At 48.0% G+C, this 10,652-nt stretch overlaps 1 long non-coding RNA gene across 1 annotated transcript; it reads left to right on the forward strand.

Annotated features, from left to right (window-relative positions):
- On the forward strand, nucleotides 1-3,561 carry LOC131402232 (uncharacterized). Its single transcript, XR_009218442.1, has 3 exons — nucleotides 1-509; nucleotides 865-1,000; nucleotides 2,484-3,561. It is a non-coding gene; the product is annotated as an uncharacterized LOC131402232 (long non-coding RNA).
- The last annotated feature ends 7,091 nt before the right edge of the window (nucleotides 3,562-10,652 follow it).

Here is a 10,652-nt window from a genome sequence, read left to right on the forward strand (position 1 = left end):
CAACCACTGGGGCCAATCCAGGTGAGCAACGTGGGCAGGGCCAGAAGTGTGGGCGGAAGTGCATCGGTCACCATCTTGGCGTCCGGCGGGGCCCCTCTCGGAGGGCCGGCCACATTGTCCCTCCCCCCTCGGTCTGGGTCATTTGCTATGAACACTGCAGCAGTGACCCATCAGGGCAGCGGAACAGACGCGTTTTGGCAGCGCTCCCCCAGGGTGGGTGCATCAGGCGTCAGTTTGCCTAGGCCCACAGATGTGGCCATCTTGCTTTACGGAGGACAGATGGGCACGCGCCGCCATCTTGCCATCCTGCGGGGCTTGGGGACCAGCTCCCACTTGCTGCACAGTGTCACTTCGAGCCCTACTCTTGTGGCAGTCCCACTGTGGGGTGGAGAGGAGGGGGCCGGAGCCTGGCAGCATGACAGCCTGAGGCTCGGGATGGTGATCACTGCACTGCCGCAAACTGCTCCCACCACTGGGCAACGAGGAGAAACAGCCATCTCCTTCCACAGGTAACCAGCTGCTGCCGCCCAGTCAGCCCCCCTGGTGTTCCAGCCCAAGGCAGGCAGCATTCTGTGCTTGGGGCCTCGGGGCCGGTCCAGAAGGTGAGTGAGCGCCAGGCGCTATGTGGCCTTGGTCTGTGCCACTGTCTCTGCTCTGGGCACCTCGGGCCACTGCGGCCATCCCATGGCCACTGGCACCCACCTTATGGCCTCCACCACACTGTCACCCCCACCCCCTGGCCACTCTGCTCTCCACTGATTCAGGCTGGGGCCAACAATGTCAAGAAACAGGGTATTCTGGAAACACTCTTTCTTAGGTCACTATCTTGCATTTGCCGTGACTTTTCTGCTCTTTTGATGGCAGGGAGCCTGCCTTGATCTCTGAGATCAGGAATGTGGCTGAGCAAATGCAGCTTCTACCTCCAAATTGACACGCCTCTCAGATGCTCTGTTGCTAGAAGGGTCCTGGCAGTGCAGGGAAAGGTGGCTCTGCACTGGAGGTGAGTCCTGGAGAGGCATCTGACTCTGCAGATTCTGCATGTGACAGCATCCTGGGTGGAGGAGGTTGCAACCCACTCCTCACTGGGAGGCTTACCCTGGGGACTCAGGGAAGGGGTTCCTCTCTTCACTTCTTCCTTGGGATCCCACAGCAGGATGAGGGGTTTGCCTTCCCCTTGGCCTGGCTCCCTTCATGAGGGCTTCTGGAATTCAGCCAGTTGAGTGAGTCCTTTCCTGCAGACTCTGCAATGGAGGTCCCAGAACAGTGCACTGAAGACATTCTACTTTGAAAACCTCTTGGCAGATTCTTTTGTTTCATGTTGCAGGTTGTTATTGAATTTTTCAAGACCTGAATGCCACTTGTTGTCTTTAGTCTTATTCAAAGTTAACAGTGATTTGTTTTAAGTCGGAAGTTGTTACAATCTATCCAAAGAACTAGTAATGTGAGCTTGTTTCAGAGGTCAGACAACATGCTTTCTTGACAGTTTCCTTCAGAGCCTGTGTCCCAAAAGTTTTGTTACTGTTTTTGAGAATGATGCAAAACACTACAGAGAAGGTTGCTCTTGGCATGTGTCATTGTTTAACGTGGTATGGGGGCAAAGGAAGTGGGAGTCCTTTCGTAACTGTCACAAAGCATTGAGAAATGTTAGAAGGTCAGGTTGCTTGGAACTCCCTGAGGACCTAGTATCCACCCGGCCTCATGGGGGTTAGATGAACTCAGGAGGAGAAGAAAGCCTCGAGAGAGACCCCCTTCCTCCCCATGTGCATAGTTTTCTCTAAATAGAGATTTTACCTTAATGAGGAGAAAAGATTATGAAGTGTCTTGGTCAGTACATTTCAGGGGCTGGTTGCTTGGTACAGGAAGCAGTTTTCCTCCTGGTAGTGGAAGGACAGGAGGAACACAGAACCACAGCTCTTGGGGCTGACCTCCTCTTGGCGGCAGTCCTGCATCCTCAGCTGCTTGAGTAGAGCTGGGGCCAGGCGCCCTGCTGAGTGCCTGGGAGGCTCTGCTGGCCGACACCTGGCCTGGCTTTGAAATAGGGGGACCAATCCTCCCTGTTTTAGCACCCAAAGTCCTGCATCCCAGGGACAGCAGGAGGGTTGGACAGCCATGAGCTTCTAGGAACTATTTCTGAGGCTTCCTGAAGCCTTTCCTGTTGTCTTGGTGCCATCCTGTGCTCTCTGCCCGAGCATCTTTGTTCCTACAGGGCACTTACCACAACCTGGGTGGAGGTCTTCACCTTCCTTCCTTCTCTGCCCTACAGATGGTCAGCTCCTTAAGGTAGACAGTGGGTCTTTCATCTTTCTATTACAGTAATAACTTGCAAGCAGAGGTGTTCCTTAAATCTTTACTAAAGTTTTAAATGGGCAAAATTCCTAAGTGTGGGTGTTCCCAAAAACACTTGTTTTGCTTTTATAATTGATTATTTTAGGGGGAGACATTTAATTCTTTCTTTTTAACTACTTTTTCATGTATCCTTGCAGGCTCCACATAAAGGACTCAAAACGTCTTGTCCAGTTGCTAAAAGCTGTTCACAGGGATGACTGGACCCTACTAAGTATTCTTTCATCTGTAGTGAACATTTCACCAAAAAAAACTCTTGAACAGGCTGGAGGGTCAGTACTACATGTTCAAGCCCACGGCCTTGCCCTCCATCTTCCACCTGACTGAGAAGGAGGAGCTGAAGGCCACGGCCGCCCCAGAAGAAATGACACCAAGATAGCCGCCAGGGACAAGAGGAACATGCCAGTGAAGCAGACGGGAAAGGAGCTTCAGGTTCATCCTTATCCTCGAGGGAAAACCTGAGGGCCCAGCCAGGGTCCCGCAAATTGAAGCGAGCCCTTCTGCAGGGCAAACCCGAACCCAGTGCCACCCAGGAAGCCACCAGTCAGGAGCGGGCACAGAGTCTCTGGAAGGAACTCCAGGAGACAGTGTGGTCTCCACAGCGTGAGGCAGCCAGGGAGATGCAAACAGGTCTGCTGTAGATGCTGGCGATGAGACCCCCCTCTTCCCAGCCAGGGCCTGCTGGATAAGAGTGGCATTTCCGTGGGTGACTTTATCCCTCAGGATCTGAGGCATGCAGATTTATTGGCTGGCATCCTTCTTACAGTTTCTCCTCAGCACACACTCAAGAGAGGCCATCTGTCCCTCGAGAGGCTGTTGACCGAAAGAGGCTGAAGAGAGATGTGGAGCCCACCTACAGTGGGACCAGCCTTGGGCCTGATGAGAGCTTGGCCCAGAGCCCCCACATTCATCATTCACAATGATGCCTCAGAAACGCTCCCAGAGCCCCTTCACCCTCCAACTGATGTCACCCCGGAGCCAGCTGCAGAAGATGTGCAGGGTGAACACAGCAACACCGGCCCCAGGTCCCTCAGCGGGGTCATCCTGTCAGCGCTGGGGCCTAAGAACTCCTCGACTCGCTGCACTCCTACTGCTTTTGCTCCCGGGGGAACAGGAGCACGTGTGCCACCTGCAGGAGCAGGTGGAGAAGGACAGCGAGCTGAAGAGGGGCAGCTGCCGACAGCCAGGTGCACACGCTGCAGGAGGAGCTGGACGAGCTGAAGGGAGGGGCTCCCTAACTGAGCAGCCTGCTGCCCCCAGCCGAGGTCAGTCCTGGGGCTCAGGGCTCCCCCACTGCCTGCTCTTCATGAGGAGTTTCCTGCTTCACAGCAGACAGCCCCTGAGCACTTCTGTGTGCAGCATGCCTGCTGCTATCTTGGGAGAAGGCTCTGCTGGTAGCCGCCCCTCACACACAGGGAGCCAAGGCTGCAGAGCTCACCCCGCTCGCTCTAGGGTGCTCAAGAGGCAGCGGTAGTTGTCAGGGTTTAGCAGGTGGGGAAGGAGGCATTGCAGGTCAGCTGGGAAAGCCAGACCTACGCAATGAATGGTGCCTGGATAGTTGGTTTTCCACTTGAACAGGAGAAAATCAGCTTCTGTTGCATCCCTCACACAAATGTAAATTCCAATGAGTTAGGATCTAAATGTGAAATAAAATCTACATAGTAAACTATTGGAAAAGTTATAGGAGACTCTTAACATTATGGGGAGGTGCTTTCCATACATGTTTTAATGAATATCCTTGAACTGAAGTCATTTTGAACATTTTAATAATTTCTTTAAAATTTGAAACATCTTTTTGAGTAGAATACATTCTCTTTTGTAAAAATTAAAACACTAGAGAAATACATAAGCTAAGAAGTGGTAAAAACTCCTATTTCTCTCCTACCTCCCAACTTTTATTCCTTGTCGGTAGTAAAATTTGGTGTGTAATCTCCTCCACTGTTTCCTGTGCTTTACCTACATATTTCTCCACCTGTACAAATAGGTTGGATATATTTTTGGTGTGTTTCTTGGCTATGTTTCTGATTTTCCTGCTCTCTTACAGTTTAGTAGTTGTAAACATTGGTTTCTCGATATTCCTTACATATTGAGGGTACCATCTTTTGCCTGTTATACATCCATGGAAAACATTTTCCTACCACATGGTTCATTTAATGTGGATCAGTGCTTGTCTTCCCAGATGTCAGTAACACTTCAAGAGGGAAACGGGTCTGTGTGACAGGCTATTCAGGATCTCCGGGACCCCCAGGGCAACAACCAGTAGGACAACCCAAAACAAGAAACAAAACCCATCCCGCATGTTTCCAGATGCATCCTATGGGAAGGACAGCTCCAGTTGAGGACCACTGATGTCCTGGTCAGAGTTATCCACTATGTTCTCCTATCACGTTAAAGCTGTTTCTGTAGTTTCTCGTACCTGATGGTACAATTTGGTGCCTTTGTCTGTTCCTCTTGGTGCCTTTGTCTATTCTTCTTGGTCAGACTGCCCAAAGTTTCTCACTGTTACAGGTCTTTCCAGACAACAAGCCCTTGACGCCATTGCTCAGGTCTATGTTGTTGTTCCTGCCAGGTGAATTCTCCCTTCATTCTGCTGTCATTGGTTTTATTGTGGTGTTGTTCTGGCTCTTGGAGGGAATTGCTCAGCTTCTCGTACAGGTGATATTCCCTGATACCTGCAGTGGAGGCTGTGTCCCTTCTTCCGTCCCCTTGTCCCCACGTCATGGATTTGGCTCATGCTGCTCTCATTGCTGTTCATTTCTAAAGAGTTTCTCCTGTCTGTCTGGATTCCCTCTTTAACCTGAGAGATTTAGAAGGGTGTGGACAGATTTTCAAGTGGATAGGTTGGGGGAGGGGAGCCAATATTTTGTGATTATTTTTTACTTTTATTGCTTTAAGTTCCAGTAATATAGTCACTTATAGATTTCTGCTTTTTGGACTCTTTAGAGATTTCATTGTGGCTTAGCACACAGTCCATTGTGGTGACTGTTTCATTGTGGTTTGAGGAGAATGTTCGCTCTCCACTAGATGCTTACGTTGTCCCTGGGGCTGAGGCTAGATCTAGCTTTTTTGTGTTTGTCAGCAGATCTGTTTCCTAACTTACTGTTATCACTTGACCTGTGGCTTTTTAAGAGAGGTAAGGTAGGTTTCCCTGTGGAAAGGGAAGGCACCTCCCCTGGGGTGCCTGTGTCTTCTTGTTTGTCCAGTTTTGCTTTATGTTTCAAGACCACATTGTTAGGTGCATAAGTGTCCCTGACAGTTATCAACACAGAAAACCCCTGTTTGTCCCATTTAAAGTCTTATTTCTTTATCTCCTTATTTTCAACCATATTATATCCCTTTATTTTATAACAATATTTTAACTCAACTTGAGAGCCTTCATGTTTTTATAGAGCAATTTGATCTATTTACAATTGTGATTATTGATAAATTGGAATGTGAGTCTACCATTTAATTTAATTTTTAATTTGTTAGGTTTTCTCATGATTTTTCTATTCCTTTAGTGGATGTCTTTCAGCTTTTAGGAACAACCATTTCTGCCTCTCTTTCTGTAAATGCTTAGAGTTGATCACTTCCTGTGTTTTACACTCCCAATTCATCACCTTCCGGTCCCCAGCTTGAGAATATCTGATCTTAGTTCTGCGTTCTTATTTTCCCCATCAAGCAACCATGACTGGATGTAAGTATACGTTTTATTGGTTACTTTGTTCACAACTGTTTATTGTATCCAAATTTTTCCTCCTTTTGGAAAGATTTAATGCTATTTTGGAACTCATATGACAGTGAAATTTTGAGACGAATCGAGTCTGAGATAGTCCTTAGGTACTGATGCTGGGGAGCTAGCACCTAACCTCTTAAAGTTGCATCAGTGTGTCAGCAGAGTCAGGATGAGGTCAGAGATATTTAAAACCGTGGAATTGAATGAGGTTTCCTGGAGACACTGTAGCTGTGGAAGGGCCCCGGGCCCAGCCTAGGAGCAGGCAGTGTTTGCAGAGGTGTAGCTGAAGAGGGTCCAGGAAAGGGGCCTGAAATGGTGGAGCATGAAGTTGCAGGAACCATGAGGGGAAAGGGTATTGCAGAAAGGAGGGGTGCTCTGCTGGGTGGGATACAGCTCTGATCAGAATGGAGAAAAGATAGCTGGACTCGGCCACATGGGATCACGGGTGACCTCGGTCTCCTTGAGAGGGTGGGAATGAAGCTGGGTCTAGAGTGGGGGAAGGGGAGCCATGGGAGGGCAGTAGGTGTGAGGCACTTTATTTAAGAGGTTTAACCATGAAGAGGAGTTGGGAAAGTGGACAATAACCAAAAGGGAGCATGGGCCCAAGGGAGAGTTTTGTTTGTAAGGCGGAGATTAGCTAGCAGGTGTCTGTGCTGCAGGTAGGACCAGATGGGGAGGAGGAGTCTGCTGGGCCCTGAGGAGGTGCCGGGCTGGGCTCCTGTTATGAGAGGTTTGGGGATTCGATTGGAGACGTAAAAGAAACTTTCCACTCCAAACAAATGGACTGAAGGTATATTTTATTATAGAGAGGATGGTAAAGGTGATAGTCCACAAACAGATCTGAATAGGTCAAATAATAAGAGGGAAAAAACACCAGCTCAACTGGAAAGGGAAAACATCCACATCGGCTGAGATAGCAGCACATTTGAATAGGTCATATAATAAGAGGGAAAAACATCAGATCTATCGGATAAGGAAACACCAGGTCGACTGAAGTGAAATGACACAAATCAACCAGAAAGAGAAACACCAGGTTGACTGAAAAGAGAACACATCAGATCAATTACTTCACAATAAATCAATTACTCACAACATCCACGCCCCACTGCTGGGAGAGTCCTGTCAATTGATATGGCTGGGCGGGAATCACAGTCCTGGGCAAGGCGTCTCTTCCACAGGTGGAACTCTCACTGAGTCTCAGTCTCCAGCAGTTTATATAAGCAGTTACAGAGTTTACAGAGAAAGCATTCAGTGTTCCCATGCACAAATGCTTATCAGTGGCGTACTAGCACTGAGCCCCACCCTCTGGCTATCGTCCCAGCCCAGTAGTTGTGTACGTGCATTGTTTACCCTGCTTATCCTCCCAGCCCAGCTCAGATGGCCAGTCTGCCCCAGGCTGCGGCGCCCGAAGGGCCTTGAATTTTTTACACATTGCAACTATCTCCATGGGAGAAGGGCCGGTTCCCACCACGCAGAAAGCAGCTTTTATATTTCTTTTTGTGCTGGTGGCTGTAGGTCAATGGAGTGGCCAAACATGGCTGTACTAATGTCAAGAGTGCTCCGCTGCCTGGCGACGGGCAGAGAGCAAGAGGACAGATGTGTTCGTGGAAAGGGCGCCCTGTGCCTCTGCTCCTGTATTGCTGGAGCGTGAGGTGGGCAGTGGTTGGGAGTGGAGGGGCGATGCAGAAGGTGTTAGGTGAACGGCAGGGGGAGGAGGGAGAGGGAGAGAGGACACCCTGGCTTGGTCTTCATGGCTCACATGGAGCTCCCCACTGGGATCTCCGATCACCAACTGTTGACTCTCTTTGATGTTTTCATCAAAATGTCGGCTCTCTTGATGGTTCCCAAGGCTATTATGAATTTGTTCATCAATGAAGGAATCTTTGGGTCATTTTTAAGGGATTCTATGTCAAAGGGGCTCTACATGTGTTTATTCAGTCCATCATCTGTACCCAATCCCTTTGTTTTTGGACAGATTCCATACAACAGAGCAGCCGGGCCAGTGGCCTGCAGGTTCCAGGCTTCGGGAGATTTGCCCTCCAGAAAGCCGATGCTGGTTGGCATTCTCACAGGACGTGGTGCTCTGTCCCTGAGCCCGCTCTAATTCTGGGTGTCATGACATTATAAATCCTGGGGCAGTTCTGTCAGGGCCCATGGTTGGCATTTCTGTGATTAGTGAGGGCAAACATTTTTCTGTGATCATTATCTGTCACTTTCCTGACTGTGCTGTCACCTGCCTTGCTCACTGAGCTCTGAACCTTCCTGGTAGAACCAGGACGTTCACTCTCTATCCAGTGTGATTGCATGTTCCCTCAGTGTACTTGCTTCAAAAATATCTGTTTTCTTCACATTCTTTGATTCCTTGTACATATAATCTAGATTTAATCTGGAGCTTTAAAAATGTTTTATTGTGGAAAACCTTGAACATACACAAATTAAACAGAAAAGTGTGATAGCCCCCTATGTCTCTATTACCCAGCTTCAACATTTATTAATATTCTTCTGTATGAGATAGGCCATTATCTGATAGCCTCCTATTTCCTTATACTAAGTCAATTCAGTCACTTTCCTCTTCCCCTTCTAAGTTGCTCTTGTTATACCTTATTCTATCTTGTGTTGTGGCTGTGTGTTTACAGTGATGAGGTTAAATTTATTTTTGGTGAATTTCTTCCTTTGATCTTTGAGTTTAGTATGTAAGTGGTTGCTAACCTATTCCGGTAAAGATCTACTATTTCTCTGATTTTGTCTACCTACTTTTCTCCTTACTCCAAGCTTTGTGTTCCCTTTCTCTTCTTGTTTTCAGGCCTGAGGGCCTTCTTGAGTATTTCTTGTAGTGGCGGTCTCGTGGCCATGAACTCCCTTAGCTTTTGTTTATCTGGGAGAGTTACTATTTCTCCATCATATTTGAAGGATATTTTTGCTGGATAGAGTATTCTTGGCTGAAAGTTTTTGTCTTTTAGTATTTTGAATATATCATTCCAGTCTCTTCTAGCCTGAAAAGTTTCTGTTGAGAAATCCGCTGAGAGCCTGATGGGAGTTCCTTTGTACGTTATTTTTTGTTTTTGTCTAGCTGCCCTTAATATTGTTTCTTTGTCGTTGACCCTGGCTAGCCTTACCACTAGGTGTCGTGGTGAAGGCCATTGTCTGTTAATATATATAGGCGTCCTGTTGGCTTCGCTTACTGGTATTTCCTGCTCCTTCCCCAGATTTGGGAAATTTTCAGCTATTATTTCCTTGAATAGGCTCTCTGTTCCTCTTTCCCTCTCCTCTCCCTCAGGGATACCTATAATTCTTATGTTACATTTTCTAATAGAGTCCGATATTTCTCGGAGTCTTTCTTCATTTCTTTTTAGTCTTAGTTCTCTCTCTTCTTCCATCTGGAGTATATCTGTATTCCTATCCTCTAAAGTACTAATTCTTTCCTCCATATTGTCAGCTCTGTTCTTTAAAGATTCCAGATTCTCCTTTATCTCCTCCATTGTGTTCTTCATCTCCATCAGCACTGATAGGTTTTTCTTTATGATTTCAATCTCTTTTGTGAAGAAACTCCTAATCTCATTGAATTGTTTGTCTGTGTTGTCTCGTATTTCGTTGAGTGTTTTTATGATAGCTATTTTGAAATCTCTGTCATTTAGTTTATGGATTTCTGTGTCCTCGGGGTTGATTTCGGGGTGCTTGTCATTTTGTTTCTGGTCTGGTGATTTCATATATTTTTGCATTGTGGTTCCTGTGTTGGTTTTGATTTTCCTCATCCTGGAAGTCTCTGGTTGCAATTTCCACCTGCCGCCACTGTCTGGTGGTAAAGGGCTGTGTAGTCTAAGCCCCCTGCGCTCTGCCCCAGTTTTTCTGCTGCGATCCGCAGTTTTGTTTTGTTTTGTTTCTTTTCCCCACTGCGATCCACGGGTCCAGTCCAGTTTATTCAGGTCTGCCTCGGACCGCTAGATCTGGTCGAGCTGCAGACTCCGGGTTGCGGGGAGGGGGGAGCTCTCTCTTTTGCCCTCTGGGTCCCTGACGTGGGAGGCTTCTCGTTTGCCCCTCTTTATCCGCTCTCTGGGTTGCTCAGATGTTGATGGTAGCCCTGTGGCTCCTCTGAGCCCTCTGTGCGGGAGTTTCCCACTGGCTGAGAGAGCCCGAAGAGCTACAGTTTCCCGCCGAGGGCCGCCCCTCCCCCCTCTCTGGGAGCCGCGCGGACCGGATCGCTGATCTGATGGGGAGGGAGCGGAGTTCTCCTTACCTCTCCCCACTTCCTCCGGGGGCCCAGCACGTTCCGCTCTCAGATGTGCGGCAGTGTGGATCCCTCCGCTCCAGCTTTTCACTGTCTGGGATTCCATTGTTGGTCTGTGGCTGTTACTTTTGTTGTATCTTGTGGGGGAAGAATTCACGGGAAAGCTCACTCCGCCATGATGCTGACGTCACTCTCCTTATTAATATTCTGATATTCCTGTTTCGTCCATATTTCTACCCACTCCTTACCTTCCATTGATTATTTTTTAATTAATAGATTGTTTTTTAGGAAAGTTTTAGATGGACAGAGAAATTCAGCAGAGAGTGCAGAGCATTTCTCCCTCCTCCCCCACAGTTTCCCCTACGGTTA

Source organism: Diceros bicornis, assembly GCF_020826845.1.
Source record: "Diceros bicornis minor isolate mBicDic1 chromosome 32 unlocalized genomic scaffold, mDicBic1.mat.cur SUPER_32_unloc_2, whole genome shotgun sequence".
In the NCBI taxonomy this organism is placed as follows: Eukaryota; Metazoa; Chordata; class Mammalia; order Perissodactyla; family Rhinocerotidae; genus Diceros; species Diceros bicornis.